Consider the following 18,222-nt stretch of genomic DNA (forward strand, 5'->3'; position numbering starts at 1 on the left):
AACACCCGGCATCATGGTGTGGGGAGCGATCTCCTACACTGGCCGTACACCACTGGTGATCGTCGAGGGGACACTGAATAGTGCACGGTACATCCAAACCGTCATCGAACCCATCGTTCTACCATTCCTAGACCGGCAAGGGAACTTGCTGTTCCAACAGGACAATGCACGTCCGCATGTATCCCGTGCCACCCAACGTGCTCTAGAAGGTGTAAGTCAACTACCCTGGCCAGCAAGATCTCCGGATCTGTCCCCCATTGAGCATGTTTGGGACTGGATGAAGCGTCGTCTCACGCGGTCTGCACGTCCAGCACGAACGCTGGTCCAACTGAGGCGCCAGGTGGAAATGGCATGGCAAGCCGTTCCACAGGACTACATCCAGCATCTCTACGATCGTCTCCATGGGAGAATAGCAGCCTGCATTGCTGCGAAAGGTGGATATACACTGTACTAGTGCCGACATTGTGCATGCTCTGTTGCCTGTGTCTATGTGCCTGTGGTTCTGTCAGTGTGATCATGTGATGTATCTGACCCCAAGAATGTGTCAATAAAGTTTCCCCTTCCTGGTCTCAGTGTTATTTTGGGGAAAACTCGGGAACTATTTTATTTCTTTTCACTTACCGAAGCTTTATTTTATCTTTACTTGCACAGCAGAATAACGACGGTAGTGGATGAGTGCCATCAAGATTTTGTCCCCAAGTACAACGAATGGTGATTTTTTACGCTGTGTACAAACTCTAGGGATTAATCGTTCAGATCGACCAGGCTGCATCCGAACAGTCTCACAGGCAGCATGAATACACTGCTCTAGTGTCTCCAAATCTACAATGCGCTCTGCATACACGATACTTTTGAGATGGCCCCACAACCAGAAATCACACGGTTTAAGATACGGTGAACGAGCAGGTCATGCAACTTGACCCCTTCGTCTAGTCCATCGACCAGGAAAGACATGATTGAGATGTGTCTGGACGTGAACGGCGAAATGGGCTGGAGCACCATCATACAGAAGCCACATAAACCTTCGAATCATCAATGGCACTTCTTCCAGCAGTGGAGGTAAAGTCACCCGCAAGAAACGCCAGTAGTTCCGGCCTGGACCACACATTCCGGTTGCACCGATGCTGATGATACCACTCCGCGTAAAGGTGGCCTCATCTTTCAATAGGATGGATGACACAAATCCCGGAATCATGACTGCCTGATGAAGAAACCAGTGACAAAATTGCTCCCGATGAGGAAAGTCTGTCGCTAATAAGCCCAGCACACCCTGTAAGTGATAACGGTAGTAACAATTGTCATGGAGAATGTTCCACACGGTCGTCTGGCTTACTCCGTCCTGGCAGGCCAACTTCCTGTTACTGACACGGCGGTCGCCTTCCACAGTGTTAACCACATTTACCTCCAAGGCTGGTGTCCGAACATTTCGGGTACGTCATTCATGATTTTCTGCTTCCTGGAATGATCCTGTCTGAGACAAGCGGCGAAGCACTGTTGCTGTCGGCAGAGATAGGTCTCCTGATGCAAACTTGGTGCCCGCCGACAGCTGGCATTTGTCTCTCCGTACGCAAACACCATGTCGACAAGCTCTCGATTCGAATACAGAACCACTGTGTACAACACTATATCACATCCGCTACAACGTGAGTTAGCAAGAGAAGTAAATCCGACACAACATTACCAATTATTATGGCAGGAGAGGGCGCTAGGGCATGACGTATGGGGAACAGTACCACCCTCTAGGAGGAAATCATGCATACTGTAACTGGGGCGGGGGGGGGGGGGGGGGTGTTTAGTGTTTAACGTCCCGTCGACAACGAGGTCATTAGAGACGGAGCGCAAGCTCGGGTTAGGGAAGGTGGTGGTGGTGGTGGTTAGTGTTTAACGTCCCGTCGACAACGAGGTCATTAGAGACGGAGCGCAAGCTCGGGTTAGGGAAGGATTGGGAAGGAAATCGGCCGTGCCCTTTCAAAGGAACCATCCCGGCATTTGCCTGAAACGATTTAGGGAAATCACGGAAAACCTAAATCAGGATGGCCGGAGACGGGATTGAACCGTCGTCCTCCCGAATGCGAGTCCAGTGTGCTAACCACTGCGCCACCTCGCTCGGTGCATACTGTAACTGTGGCTGCGTGATACAGCCCATGTTCGACCGCAGTCTCTGTAACAAAGTATGATTGAGTAAATGATCTCTTGCATAGAAAAAATACAGTTCCGGACGTAAGTTCATTAGACCTTCTTGTTCCGTAACCTCTCATCGATAAATCCCTAGAGTTAGTATAAAGTATGAAAAAAAATCACCCTCAGGTGTTTGCATATCGCGTCACATCTTCGTTCCCTAATTTATCGTTCACTTACAACTTCAAAGCTGAAAGTAATGATAATACTGTGATGTGCATACACAAATGCTTCCAGTGGGGTACTATTGAACTATTACGGGAAAGACCAAAGCAGAGTCCTGTTCCAAGATTTTCTTGTGCCTGTTCAATGAAATATTTCGCAAATTGAGTCACTATCGCACATGCAGGCAACAAATCAATCCTCTATACAAACAGAGCGACCACACCGTTACCTCACTGTGCGCCATTCTTTCAGATAAACACCGTAAACACTCATTTACGTTAGAGTGTGCTAATTACCTATACAAAAACCAAGAGCACTGAGCTACCTCAGAGCATGCTGAACAGAAACGCTAGTCAAAATACACGGAACAATGCAGATCAGTAACTCAAAGTCACGCGTCAACAATCAGTGCTTGGTCCAAGTGCAATTCTCTCAACTAAATGTTGCAGTCATCCAACTAATAATATATGCCGGCTTTTTAGCAAGATCTCCAGCAATTCAAAGACAGAAAACTCCTAGAACTAAACAAATCGAATGATAGTCACTCTTCATAATCAATTAGCGAATCAGCAAATATACTTCCGACTGTCCCTCCCACGAAGTATGGACCATGCCGTTGCTTGGGAGGCTTTCGTGCCTCAGAGGTAGTTAGCCGTATGTGGGTGCCAAAGCGACGGAGGGGTATCTGTAGAGAAGCCAGACAAACGCATGGTTCCTGAAGTGGGGCAGCAGCCTTTTTCAGTAGTTGCAGGGACAACAGTCTGGATTATTGACTCATTTGATCTTGCAACATCGACCAAAACGGCCTTGATGTGCTGGTACTGCGAACGCCTGAAAGCTTGGGGGAGCTATAGCCGAGGGCATGCAGCTCTACTGTATGGTTATATGATGAAGGCATACTCTTGCGTAAAACATTCCAGACGTAAATTAGTCCCCCATTCGGATCTCTGGGCTTGGACTAGCCCGGAGGAAACAAAACAGCGTGGAGAATTTGACAAAGCACTGAAAGACTTAAGTAGACAACATTCCGTTTGCGCTATTGATAGCCTTGGGAGAGCCAGCCGTGACAATACTCTTCCATCTGATGAATAGAATAAATAAGACAGGCAAAATGACCTCAAATCTGAGAAGAATTAATTCCAATTCCAAAGGAAGCAGGTGCTGACAAGTGTGAAAATTAACGAATTACCAGTTTAATATGTCACGGTTGCAACATATTAAAACGAATTAATTACGGACGAATGGAAAAATTGGTAGAAGCCAACCTCGGGGAAAATCAATTGATTCTGGAGAAATGTAGAAACACGCGAGGCAATACTGACCCTACGACTCCTCATAAAAGATAGGTTAAGGAAAGGCAACCCTAAGTTTACAGCATTAGTAGACTTAGAAAAAGCTTTTGACAGCGTTGACTGGAACACTCTCTTTCAAATTCTAAAGGAGTAAGGGGTAAAATACAGGGAGTGAAAGGCTGTTTACAATTTGTACAGAAACAAGATTGCAGTTACAAGAGTTGAGGGGCACGAAATGGAAGCAGGTGGTGAGAAGGGAGTGAGACAGGTTTGTAGCCTACTCCAGATGTTATTCAATGTGTATATTGAGCAAGCAGTAAAGGAAACAAACGAAAAATCCGGAGTAGGAATTAAGATCCAGGGAGAAGAAATAAAAACTTTGAGGTTTGCCGATGACATTGTAATTCTGTCAGAGACAGCAAAGTACTTGGAAGAGCAGCTGAACGGAATAGACAGTGTCTTGAAAGGACGATATATGACTGAAATGGAAATGAGCGTTTGGCGTCATTGGCCGGGAGGCCCCTTGCGGGGCAAGTCTGGCCGCCTTGGTGCAGGTCTTATTACATTCGACGCCACATTGGGCGACCTGCGCGTAGGATGGGGATGAAATGATGATGAAGACAACACAACACTCAGTCCCTGAGCGGAAAAAAATCTCAGACCCAGCCGGGAATCGATCCGCGTCCGTAAGACGACAATCCATCACGCTGACCACTCAGCTATCGGGGCGGAAACGATATACGATGAACATTGAACATCAACAAAACCAAAACGAGGATAATGGAAAGTACTCGAATTAAATCATGTGACACTGAGGGAATTAGGTTAGGAAATGAAACAAAGTAGTAAATGGGTTTTGCTGTTTGGGAAGCAAAATAATGGATGATGGTCGAAGTACGGAGGATATTAAATGTAGACTGGCAATGACAAGATAAGCGTTTGTGAAGAAGAGAAACTTATTAACATGCAGTAAAAATTTAAGTGTCAGGAAGTCCTTTCTGAAAGTATTTGTTTGGATTGTAGCCGTGTATGGAAGTGAAACATGGACGATAAACAGTTTAGACAAGAAGAGATTAGAAGCTTTTGAAATGTGCTACTACGGAAGAGTGCTGAAGATTAGATGGGTCGATCATGTAACTAATGAGGATGTACTGAATAGAAATGCGGAGAAGAGAAATTTGTGGTACAACCTGACTAAAAGAAGGGATCGGTTGATAGGACACACTCTGAGGCATCAAGGGATCACAAACTTAGTACTGGAGGGAAGGGTGTGGGGTAAAAATCGTACAGGGAGGCCAAGGGATGAATAGAGTAAGCAGATTCAGAGGTTGCAGTAGTTATTCGGAGACAAAGAGGCTTGCACAGGATAGAGCAGCATGGAGAGCTGCATCAAACTAGTCTTTGGACTGAAGACAACAAAAACTTCCAACTGTATCAGATCAGTGATTGATCTGACATGTAAGTACCCAAACTCAGTTACTACTGCAAGCCCCACCACTCCACTGCGACTATCCGCCCAACGGCTAAACTGTGACTATTAGCACGACGTCTGCACTGATAGTGACCACAACACCCATGTTCAACCACTTCGAAACTGCTTAAACAAGTAAACGTACAGCGCTACCATCAGTTTTAACAATTAAATCATTATTTCAGATGGCCATCGTATGTTCTACTTGTGACCAACTTTCACGTGCTGTATCGTCTTTGCCGCTCGAGCTGCTGCTGTTGTCGGCGACCGATTCTGCTGTCATTGTTGCTTGATTTGCTGTTGCTGTAGGCCATAGACTTTTCGTGGTCCTCTGCAACATATTTTAGGCAATCTCATGTGAGCAAATACTTATATTAACGTGTGATCAATTCGCAACATAGGTTGGCATAGATCCAGCTGCAGTTACGACGATGAACTACCTTGACGACTTTCTTATTTATTTAGTATAATGTGTTCCGCTATATTCGATGTTATTTAAAGGAGCGAGTTTTTTCGATTAGAAAATGAAAGACTAAACTGTTGTGAGTGAAACGAGTAACAATAAAATTAATGCCGTGATTTGTGCACATAGAAATAGGTAAGAATCTAAGATTACAGCTTAAATCATAGCGGGTGATACAAGCAACAATGACGTGAATAGTCTTCCTTGTCACAAAATCGACTGTGTAATTCCGAATATGCCGCAATTTCCGGGACTGTGGTTAGACAGAAACCACAGATCACAGCTTAAATTGCAGCGAGTAGAACGAACAGCAATGATAATAATGTTCTTACTTGTCGCAAATATTTAGCTTTTTTTTCAAATATGTCACTATTTCTGACAGTGCACCGATGTACCTCTGTTCTGTAAAACTCGATGAGACCTCGAAATTCGATAGCAGTCGACAAATTTGCTGGACAAGTACATTTCATTTAACATTACTACCGAGTAAGATTAGGATGAAATTAGCTCCTTAAACACAAAACGCTTTTTCCTTATTGCTGGCTGACATTTACCAATCAACACCACTACAAGTGCCATCTAAGGGGAACTGAGGCACGTACGAGCAATGCAGAATAGGTCTTTCAGAGTTTGTCTATTTATCACTGCAACAATAACAATAGTATGTTTCCCATTGTCTCTAAAAAGTCATGAAACCTCATCAGTCACTTAGAACAACCCTGTATGTTACTACACTACTGGCCATTAAAATTGCTTCACCACGAAGATGACGTGCTACAGACGCGAAACTTAACCGACAGGAAGAAGATGCTGTGATATGCAAATGATTAGCTTTTCAGAGCATTCACACAAGGCTGGCGCCGGTGGCGACACCTACAACGTGCTGACATGAGGAAAGTTTCCAACCGATTTCTCATACACAAACAGCAGTTGACCGGCGTTACCTGGTGATGCGTTGTTGTGATGCCTCGTATAAGGAGGAGAATGCGTACCATCACGTTTCCGACTTTGATAAAGTTCGGATTGTAGCCTATCGCGATTGCGGTTTATCGTATCGCGACATTGCTGCTCACGTTGGTCGAGATCCAATGACTGTTAGCAGAATATGGATTCGGTGGGTTCAGGAGGGTCTGCATCACAAACAGGAGCGTCTGCGAAGGTGTACTTAACGACGAACCTGGATGCACGAATGGCAAAACGTCATTTTTTGTAAGAATCCAGGTCCTGTTTACAGGACCATGACGGTCGCATCCGTGATTAGCGACATCGCGGTGAACGCACATTGGAAGCGTGTATTCGTCATCGCCATACTTGCGTATCACCCAGCATGACGGTATGGGGTGCCATTGGTTACATGTCTCGGTCACCTCTTGTTCGCATTGACGGCACTTTGAACAGTGGACGTTACATTTCAGATGTGTTACGAGCGGTGGCTCTACCCTCATTCGATCCCTGCGAAACCCTACATTTCAGCAGGATAATGCACGACCGCATGTTGCAGTTCCTGTACGACCCTTTCTGGATACAGAAAATGTTCGACTGCTGCCCTGGCCAGAACATTCTCCAGATCTCTCACCAACTGAAAACGTCTGGTCAATGGTGCCGAGCAACTGGCTCGTCACAATACGCCAGTCACTACTCTTGATGAACTGTGGTATCGTGTTGAAGCTGCATGGGCAGCTGTACACCTGTACACGCCATCCAAGCTCTGTTTGACTCAATGCCCAGGCTTATCAAGGCCGTCATTACGGCCAGAGGTGGTTGTTCTGGGTACTGATTTCTCATGATCTATGCATCCAAATTGCGTGAAATGTAATCACATGTCAGTTCTAGTATAATATATTTGTCCAATGAATACCCTTTTATCATCTGCATTTCTTCTTGGTCTAGTAATTTTAAAGGCCACTAGTGTACTAGAGATATAACGGAGGTTTTTTTTGTCAGTACCGTGTCAAAGTGAGAGACAGCGCAATTTTTTTCTTGAAGTCGAAGTTTGAGGTAGAACTGCAGTTTCTATTATCACGAATAACAACAGCACTGTGTAAAATTTCCTTTGTTTTATGTAACAAAATAAGTTTTATTATAAATTACTTATGTAATCAACGATTAGAAGATACAATGGAAATACTCGTACATGCATCGAAAATAAAAACACCTGGTGTCCTGTAACTATACAGCACACTGCGCAATAACGCCTCTATATTTTTTAACTTTTTTTGTCATATTTTCCGAAGCTACAAGGTTGAGCGAAATAAAGTGCCAACAAGTGTATTTCAAACCCGTCTGTTACTGCTCAGAGCAACATGGCTGTCCCAAACCTTGTACAAACTCTTACCTGCCATCTCTTTCCAGCCAAAATAGTTATACCATAATATTAATATATTTCACTATTTATGTATACGTATTTTGGGTCGTTTCTTACATTGTCTTCATTTTTCTCTGAGAAGGATGGTTTACAAATTATTATTTGACTATAAGCAGCGGAGCTACGTCTTCTGTAATGTAGTAAGATAGGCTCCAGTCTCTCATCACCTCCAAGTTTATTAGTCAAAGTGCAAACTCGGATTGGGGGAGGACATAAACTGCCTCCTTTTCAGAGGAAGTAAACAGTATTTGGGACTTTTGGTGCAGCCTGCACTGTTGCCAGATTTCCCTTTCCTCTCCCCCACTGACATAATCGATGATATTATGCATTGTTGTGAGATTTTCCCTTCTTCCACTCCTGTTGCCTCACAGACCAATTATCCTATGTATAAAATGGAGGAAGATTCAAAAATCGCGTGAAATTTAAAAAAATCTTGGATATTCTCTATTCTCCTCAGATATCATAGCTCATATTCCAATTGTCCTAAGTGCAAAACAACAGAAAATTCAATATTAGCACTTGTCCTATTGGTGGGAAATTCACGTAAGTCAATTGTAACAAGTCTAGAATCCGTTCCTAAGGTTAAAATCATAGGTTTTCACCTGATACCACATTTCACTTGTGCCAAGAGTCCGCTTGCCCTAAGTTCAAAACAGTACAGCCTGCATACAGTTCGCTTCCACACCGTGTACGTTACAGCTTGTGTGATTGACACCCTAAGAGCTGACTTGGTAGTAGTTTAAGCCCACTTGTGCTTCGCTCAAACTATTCCTCCACCCAACTGCTGGCCTACTTGTGCTGCTACCACTAACATGTGCATCTTTATTTGAACAAAAATGAGGAGGTTATCCTCCGTGGTCACAGCGCTCATTAGCACCATGAAAGCTGCTGTGCCATCCATGCCTACTCATCCAACTAGGGCTTTCCACCACTCCACTGGGTTTTGTGACAAAACTCATACTGCTGCAGCCCCAGCAGGCCACCTTGCACACACTGGCGTTCCGACTGTGACTGATATACTGCGCACTCCTGCCTACTCCTTCTACTGCACCTGATCCACATGACATCACATGACCTCTGCGGCTCCAGCTGTACTGACTTACCTTACCAGGTGTGTGATTGTCACTGCACAATGTCTCGTCATTCCTCGCCAGTCACACAGAGTGACTACCTAACCTCTGGATGCCTAATGCAACTGCGCTGCTTTCGCCTAGCATTTATGATGCGACGCCTAGGCATTTGCTTACACTATCCTACAGACCAGTTCCTGCCTGCTAATTGTGATGCTAGGTTTTTCCGTATGCTATTCATAGCTGACCTACTTTGCATAACATGAAAATACATGTAGTAGACACAAATATGTTTTTCTCCTGAAGGCAGAAAACTATCTGAAACATTTTATTCACTCGCCAGGAATTTGATGTAGGAACCAATTCAGACATGTGCAAGCATGTTTTCTCCCAATACCAGTTCTCTAAAGATGCTAATGTCTAGCACTGTTTACAGATGGCCAACATTCCCCACAAAAATTCTCTCACTAGGAATGTGGAGACATATTTTCTAGCATTAGGGTTTTTCCATACATACAGTTTCAAGTTATTCCACATAGACAATTTACATGTTTGGCAGAATTCAACGGAAAGCGACTTGTAAAATGATAAACAGATGTTGCAGAGCTCCTGATGTGGTAACAAAAACGTTGATTCAAAACTGATGCAACTCAGTGAGAGAATAAAGAAACATAGAAATGATAATCACTCATTACTACTGTTACTCTTACACCATCACCATTTTTTAAAGATGTATGGTCCATGTGGCGTAGTTGTAATCATCATGTGTTCATTCCAAAGAGTCAAACAGTATGTCCCATATTCCTCTATCCTACTAAAGATTCAAACAGAAACTCCTCCAACTAGCTGTACATCGTCAGTCACACACTTTTTTTTACAAATTTACTCACACTGCAACGTGAAAATAATATATTTACTGGGAATAAATAACGATTTCAGTTATCATTGTGTTGTTGAAAAATTAACATCGGCATCATAAGCATCAATTTACATGAATGTCTATGTGTGTGCATGGACTAGCTGATTTCTATTTTTAATTTCCAGATGATGATGTGGAATATCCATTGATAAAGACGCCTCAGCAGGAGCAAATATCAACATTCAAAACCTCTTTCATTTTAATTTGAAGCCAGAGTAAACATGCCAGGATTAGTACGTCTGATATAGACAGGAAGGACGAAGACTACCTAAGTATTTTGGAAATGCTGTAATCGATAATTTGATCAGTTTATGTACTATCATTGGCCACAGCTGAGTTGGTCATCTCACATAATTCAGTGTGGTTTGTATGTTCCTGTATAGTAATAGGAGAAGCCTGATAGAATAAGTAATGGCAAACATATATAGGACGCCGGCGGAGCAGAGCAGCATTGTCATGGGCCATCTGAAAATGGCAAATAGCCTGTTCGCCAAAATATTGTGGAGTAAAAATGACGCAAGCCGGCTGGACGCTCAAAAATTCTAGAAGCAGTAGCATATTATGCATGACAGGAAGCGCATCGGTAGAGGTAGTGCTATTCTCGACAAAGTACCTACAGCACTTGCTTCCCAACGTTAACTATTGCGGACTAAGAACGAAGCTTGAGAACCGACTTGAGCATTTTGACAAGGAATTTAATCAGTAAGGCGACGCCTGCAGACTGTTCAGTATCACATATGCAGTGAATAAGGATCTCCCAGAACGTCATGCTCCAAATCGAATGTCAGCTGACATAACCAAGAAGACACATGGAAGAAGGAGTATCCTCACTGATCAGTGTTTCACTGCACTAGAAACAGATAAAGCAATCCACTGAAGACAAAGAAGAAGGAGACCCCATCAGAGTGTTTAACAAATTCATACTGCTATCTTTGGTGGCAGCTAAAAGAGCCTCGAAAGTGAAACTGATTAAAATGCTTAGAAAACTCTTAGCGTACCTAGATCATTGGGTGGAATTCTTCCGTTCATAATTCCAGCTAAGGTCAGACTTTCAGCAATACGCTCTTTAGCGAGTACCGCTGCAGCTAACTCCTGAATAGTAAAAAATGCCTAAAACGCACAACAGCGGCTTGACGAAGCGAGAAGATACAATAGGGTTATGGAGTCTGTGGCTATTGGGAAGAGACCATATCGAAAACAGCGTAGGAAAAGGATTTGATTGATCATAAAAAAAGCAATTAAACTATACTGCCCAACAGACAGCATACAAACAGCGATCAGCTTAAATTCGTTCAAAAGTTGTCTTTTTCAAGATTTTGTCGAAAGTGTATGCAAAATACACTATCTAAGACTCCACGGAGTTCGAATGAAGGCAGAGTGGCAAATTTAGACGATGAAGGAGAACACGAAACGCACTAGGTGGCATATGTTAGATGCAGAAAACGAAATAGCGTCTACGGTTTCTATTCATTATGCATCATACAGCCATCAGAAGAATTATGTCACTACCCTGTTACCACGCGTTCTACAGTTTTAATTGCAACTAAAATATCAATACGTACCACTGTGGACATTTTTGTCCCAACTTCATCCTAACAGCTTGTAACCTCCCCACAAATAAAATTCGAAAGACAATATTTAAATGTTAATGAGAATAGAACCTAGTGTAACCTCCCAGCAAATAAAATAATTTATTGACAATGACAATTAAATGAGAAATAGCAATCTGAACCAAGTGTAAGCTCCCCACAAAAATGAAAGTCAATTCAATAAAAAATGAAATCTCAGTGATAATGAAAACACAAATAGACCGAAATGTCGATCTTAGGCCCTGTGCAAACGCAAATATTCTTTGAATTTAAGTGAAACTTTTCTTTAAGGAAATGCATGGGAAACTTTCTTTCAATTCAAATGATTGTTTTCTTAAAAAAATTGCTTTGAAAACAAAATTATTATTGGGGCGTTTCTTGAACAAGTTAATTACAGTTAAGATACATTACATTATCAGATGAGCGCAATGCTGCTTCATTACCTTATTTAAAAATATACATCGTCCTGAATCTTGACCAGAGGGCCATGTCGACGCCCGCCGACTCCTCACACACAACTCCGACTGTCTCGCGCGCTACTAGCACTGACAGAGTGCAACTAGCAACTGCCACTACCGACTCCCTACATGCAACTGAACTCTCTCGCAACTCGACCGCAACTGCACTGAACTCTCGCGCGGTCAAGCGCAGACTAGCAACGATAAATAACTCTCTGGTCAGAGATTCTGTCATGCCTCGCCATCGCTGTACTGAATACATACGCGTTTCAGAACCCTCCACTGGGGGGCAAAAATTTGGCAGCGATGGTGAGTCATTTGGACTTGCCATGAGCAACAAATTTTTTCTTAATTAATTAACTTTTACAATTTACAGAATATTCAGATGTAGAACATGAATTAAATGTGGTGCACATGCACCGAGTACAAAACATTTCAGATAATGACAAAATATATACAATGAGTACAAAACATATTCACAATTGGCAGAAGTGCACACGCACAGTAGTACAGAACATATCAGGTAATGACAAAATATATATACAATGAGTAGAAATCATGTTAACAAAATGACAAAAATACACACGCACTGAAAAACTCTTTAGCATTTTCATAACAAATAAACGCAATGGTAAAAAGTCATGTTGACAAGTGACATAAGTGCACATGCACTGCAGTTGAGAATATATCAGCAAATTACAAAATGTATATACAATGAATACAAATCATATTGATAAATGACAAAGGTGCACACGCACTGTAGTACAGAATATATCATCAAATCACAAAATGTATTAGTAAATGACAAAAGTGCACACGCACTGTAGTACAGAACATATCAGAAAACCACAAAATGTATATGTAACGTGTACAAATGGCATAAAGTGCACACGCACTGTAAAACTCTCTAATATTTTTACGAAAAATAAGCCTAATGAGTACAAATCATATTGACAAATGACAAAAGTGCACACGCACTGTAGTAGTGAACATATCAGGAAATCACAAATGTATAGGCAACGAGTACAAATCATATTAACAAATGGCATAGAGTGCACACGCACTGTAATGCTCTCCAGTATTTTTCTACAATAAACAAACAAATCAAGGAGTGTAATAAAGTGCACATGCACTATAGAAGTCTTTAGTAATTTCAGGACAACTCATGTTATTAACAAATGAAAGGAAGTGCACACACACTGTATATGACTTTTTCATTTTACAAGAATTAGGAAAGGAATAGGAAGGATTGCGTCATGGTTGTAGCACTTAGGTTGCACGCAGCTGCACTGAAAGTCCATATCTTTCCACAGAAGTACAACACCAAGTGAGACAATCTGAAGTTCTTTTCCCAGAAGTATTTATCAGCGTAGCCAAGACACTGAAATGTCGTTGTAATATTCCATGTTATCATTTTGGCAGTACATCAGGTACACCAAACAGTGGGACCATAATAACGTCTCCATCGCTCACGGTGGTGGACAGCATGTCGTGTCAACACCACGCTCTTACAAGGCAAACCAACGTAGAATTAGTGCAAAAACCAAATATAGTGCTCCATGATCATGACGATGGACAGGACAAATGGATATTGCAATAATTCAGGGTAGTTAGGCCAGAAGGTGAAGGACATTAAGTCACATACTAGTCTTCATTGAGAATTACATTAGTAGTTTGCGGCATTCATAGCCCAGTTATTGAACATTTCTGTACCATGTATTTAGTACTACAGAAAAATGTTCATAAAATTAACTGAATATAGCAATTATTGGCATCATGGGTAATCGTATTACAATAAACAGTGGTATTCCTTGGCCAGTTACAAAACATATTTAGTATGACAGAATAATGTTCATAAAATTAACTGATTATAGTGAACATTGGCACTTATTGGCCAGTTATAAACCATCAGAAGTCATCTTGAAAAGGAGAGTCAATTATTGGCATAGCATTAACATAATTCATTTAGTTATACTAATTATTGGCACTCATTGGCCAGTTACCAAAACATCAAAAGTCATCATTGAAAATAGGAGCTAATGAATGGCATAGTATTAACATAATTCATTTAGTTATACTAATTATTGGCACTCATTGGCCAGCAAGTATTGAATAGTACAAAACATTGTTCATCATTCAGTATTATTCAGAACTCTCTTAAATAGGTAGCATTATTTGGAACTGGTGATACATTTTTTCTTTTTTTGTTAGCAATGCATTGCTTTGGGTAATTATAAGGGAAAGCAAGAAGAGAAAAAGAAAAAAAAATTTGCTTCTGGGTTGTTCCTGTAAATGAAAAATGTGTAACATCATTCGTCATGAGTCAGCTGTAGCAAGGTTATGAAACAAGGAAGTATATGTGATCACATTTATAAATGATAGACACAACTGGGTAAAAAAAATGCAAGTACTAGTACAGGTTTAATAAGTAACAGGTTTACTAAGTATCATGAAAAGCTTCTCCTGGAAAAAAAAATACAAAATGGATTATTGAGCTGAAAGAAGAAACGCATACTATGCTGAAAAGTAGTGAACTTCGAATTAACAGGTAGTGAAATGTGTATAAAAAAAAATGTGTTCCATAGCTGTCCTTTCCAAAACCTTCAGTCATAATACCATACGATATAAAACATACTGTCAAAACAAACTGCAACAAATACTTAAATAACTACATAGCATAAATACATAAACTTCAACATCATTCTCATCTGTAAAGAAAAAAAAAACTTCATTATCCATCACTTCATTATCCATATTATCATAACTTCATTATTATCATCACCTGTAAAGAAAAACTTCATTATTCATAGTAGCATATTCTTCATCATTATTCATCAGCATTCATTATCATCTGCAAAAAAAATCACCTCATTACTCATTACACAACTATTCCTTATCTCTAGCATATTTCATCACTAAAACTAAGATGTGTAGTTCTGTCTGACAGCCTGCATCAATCGCCTTGTATTCTGAAAGAAAAAATTAGTTAAGACTGCTATTCTACGATGTATAGTATATTCTTGTTAATGCTTGTTAATTCTGATCCATTTGCTCTTCCTCATAAGGTTTTTGTATCTTCTTTCGTCTATTCCGTAGTTGAAATTCCCATTTCTGTTTAATTTATTTCTTTCACGCATAATTTCTTTCTGAAATTGATGAACAAAGATTAATGTCTTGCATTTAAAGCATATACCCATTAAATAATGACTGGTTTATAGTAACATAATTCGAGCATACAGCAGACCATGACAGAAAACGTAATATGTCAAAAGCATAGACAGTGTTCAAAGGCAAAAATGTACACAGAATATCACAATGCAGTAGCAAAAAAAAAAAAAAAATGTAAAACAGTCACGATATTGAGATATCATAGGGCAAAAAATGTCAAAGTCAACTGGTGTGTGTTATACCTTAACTATTTCACAGTGCATACAAACAAAACATGAAAACAATCGTACATACATAAGAAAGACAAAATGTGACGTTCGTTGTGTTCAGCTTGTATGTAGTGTAGTTAATAGAGGCGAGAATCAAAGACTTTAATGGAGAGAGAATTTGATAAAATTAAAACGTCACTACATGGAATTGCATAATTATTCATAAAATACATAAGTTTGTCTGGAAAATATGCACGGTCTGATGTGTAACGACAAGAAAAGCAACCTGCTAACCTTACCTTGCCAGGCACTTGCCAAGAAAAAATACGCTAGTCATCAATAATTAATCATGTGAATATAATTGCATAAGTGGTCATAAAAATTAGTAAATCGCATCATAGCATGTTACATCATAAAGTGGTTTCATTCAATAAAGGGTTTAATGTTCGACACATGGTGGTTGCCCTTACTTTTCCTGGTTTTCAAAGTTTCGACGTGTACAACATTGGGGTGAGGAATGCTGCGAATCCGATATGGACCTGCGTATAGAAGTTCAAATTTACTGCACTTACCTTTTATTCTGCTGGATAAATAGTGTGTACGTACTAATATCTTCTGTCCAATGCGAAAGTCACAGCGTGTACAAACCTGTTTTTGCTGTCTTCTCCGGCGCTCTGCTGCACGTTTGATGTTGTTCAGCGCAATGTTAATTATTTCATGGTGTCGTAATCGACGAGATGTAGGAAAGTGTACTAATTCTTTAATTTTGTTAGGTGGTTCAGCATTTTTCAGTATAACAGACGGAGATAGCATAGTGGATTCATTTGGTATGGAATTAATTACATCTTGGAATGAGAATATGTGTGTGTCCCAATCAATATGTCTTTTGTGGCAGTATATTCTACACAGTTTACCAATTTCTTTCATTAATCGTTCACAAGGGTTCGAAGAAGCATGGTACTTGGATATATAGATCGGAGAAATGTTTCTAGCTCGTAACATACGTGTCCATGTAGCAGAACGAAATTGCGATCCATTGTCGGAAATTACTTTCAACACATGCCCTACATGAAATAGAAAATGCTTTACAAATGCTTTCGAAACGGTTTTAGCAGTAGCTTTGCGTAACGGAGTGAAAGTAACAAATTTTGAAGTGAGTTCAACAGCGACAAAGATGTAGCAAAAACCTCTGTTAGTTCTCGGAATTGGACCCAAAATGTCTACTGCGGCCATATGTCTTTATTTAACAGGTACAATAGGATATAATGGAGGAATATGTGAAGTGGTGTCTGACTTAGCTTTCTGCAAAATTTTACATGACGCTAAAACTCGTCGTATACGTTTTTCCATGTTGGTAAAATAACAGTTCTGTCTCAGTATAAGAAAACATTTTCTGGCTCCGTAATGTGCATAACTTAAATGATTGTACCAGATTAATTTGTTAACCAGTTCGTCAGGAATGCATAATAACCAATTGTTGCTGTCAGGGTGAGAGCGGCGAAACAGAATGTCATTGCGTACAGTGTAGTGGTTTCTAATCGTAACATTATTCTTATCTTGCCAAAGGTGTTTAATTTCTTTCCACACATTGTCTTTATTTTGCTCTTTTGCTATGTCCTGTAATGACGACGAAATAAAATTTTCAAATGCAACTTGTTGAATGTACATAACGCTGAAATTTGCTTTGCAGAAGTTGGTTGCGATGTCTTGCTGATTGTTGCTGAGAGGACGCGATAGTGCGTCTGCTATAACATTTTGTGTGCCGGGAATGTGAACAATTGTAAAATTAAATTCCTGTAAATAAAGTTTCCATCTGCTTAATCTGTCGTGTGTGAATTTAGCCGAAAGTAAAAATTGTAAACGGTGGTATGTCTTCCATAAAGAAAGTGCCGAAATCTCGTAAAAGCCCATACAACACATAATGTTTCCAGTTCTGTAACGGAATAATTTCGTTCAGCAGGTGACAGAATGCGGCTTGCAAATGCGATGTTTTTGATTACTGTAGAGCCATCTTCTTCAATTTCCTGAAAAATATGTACGCCTAAAGCGGTGTTAGAACTGTCGGTGGCAATGGAAAAATTTCTGGTAAGATCTGGGTGCGATAAAAGTGGAGCATTTAACAAGGCTTCTTTCAGGTTCACAAATTCAGAATGTGCTTGCTTATCCCAAAATCAAATAGTGTTTTTACCTGTTAATTGGCATAATCTAGGTGTGTCTAAAGCAGAGTGATGAATAAATTTACGAACAAAGTTAATTAAGCCCAGAAAACTGCGTAATTGTTTTTTCGTTGTAGGAACAGTAATATCGCGTAGAGCTTGAAGTTTTTCCGGATCAGGCGCAATGCCTTCTGCTGAAATTACGTGTCCAAGAAATTTTATAGAAGTTTTCCCAAAGTGCGATTTACTAAGATTAACTGTAAGTCCTTGTACATGAAAAGTTTGTAACAGACGTTCAAGAATCATATTGTGTTCAGACCAGTTAGCTTCTGCGATAAGAATGTCGTCTACGTACGTCGTGATTCTGTCTTTAAGTTCTGTCGGAAGTATTGTGTTCAAACCGCGAATAAAAGCTGCAGAAGAAATAGTTAAGCCGAATGGTAATTTGCAAAATTGATAACAGTCACCAAAACAAAGAAATGCTGTGTACTTTCTGCAGTTCGGATGAAGCTGAATTTGCCAAAATCCCGACTTCAAATCTAGTGTGGAATAAATAGCAGTACCGTGAAATTTTTGTAAAAGTTCTTCTAATGTCTGAGGTCGATCTGTTTCATTAATAATTATGTCATTAATGTGACGCGAATCAAGTACAAGGCGAAGTGAGCCATCCTTTTTCTTGACAATATGTAGCGGGTTTATGTACGGACTAACTACCGGTT

This window comes from Schistocerca nitens, chromosome 4, assembly GCF_023898315.1.
Source record: "Schistocerca nitens isolate TAMUIC-IGC-003100 chromosome 4, iqSchNite1.1, whole genome shotgun sequence".
Classification (NCBI taxonomy): Eukaryota; Metazoa; Arthropoda; class Insecta; order Orthoptera; family Acrididae; genus Schistocerca; species Schistocerca nitens.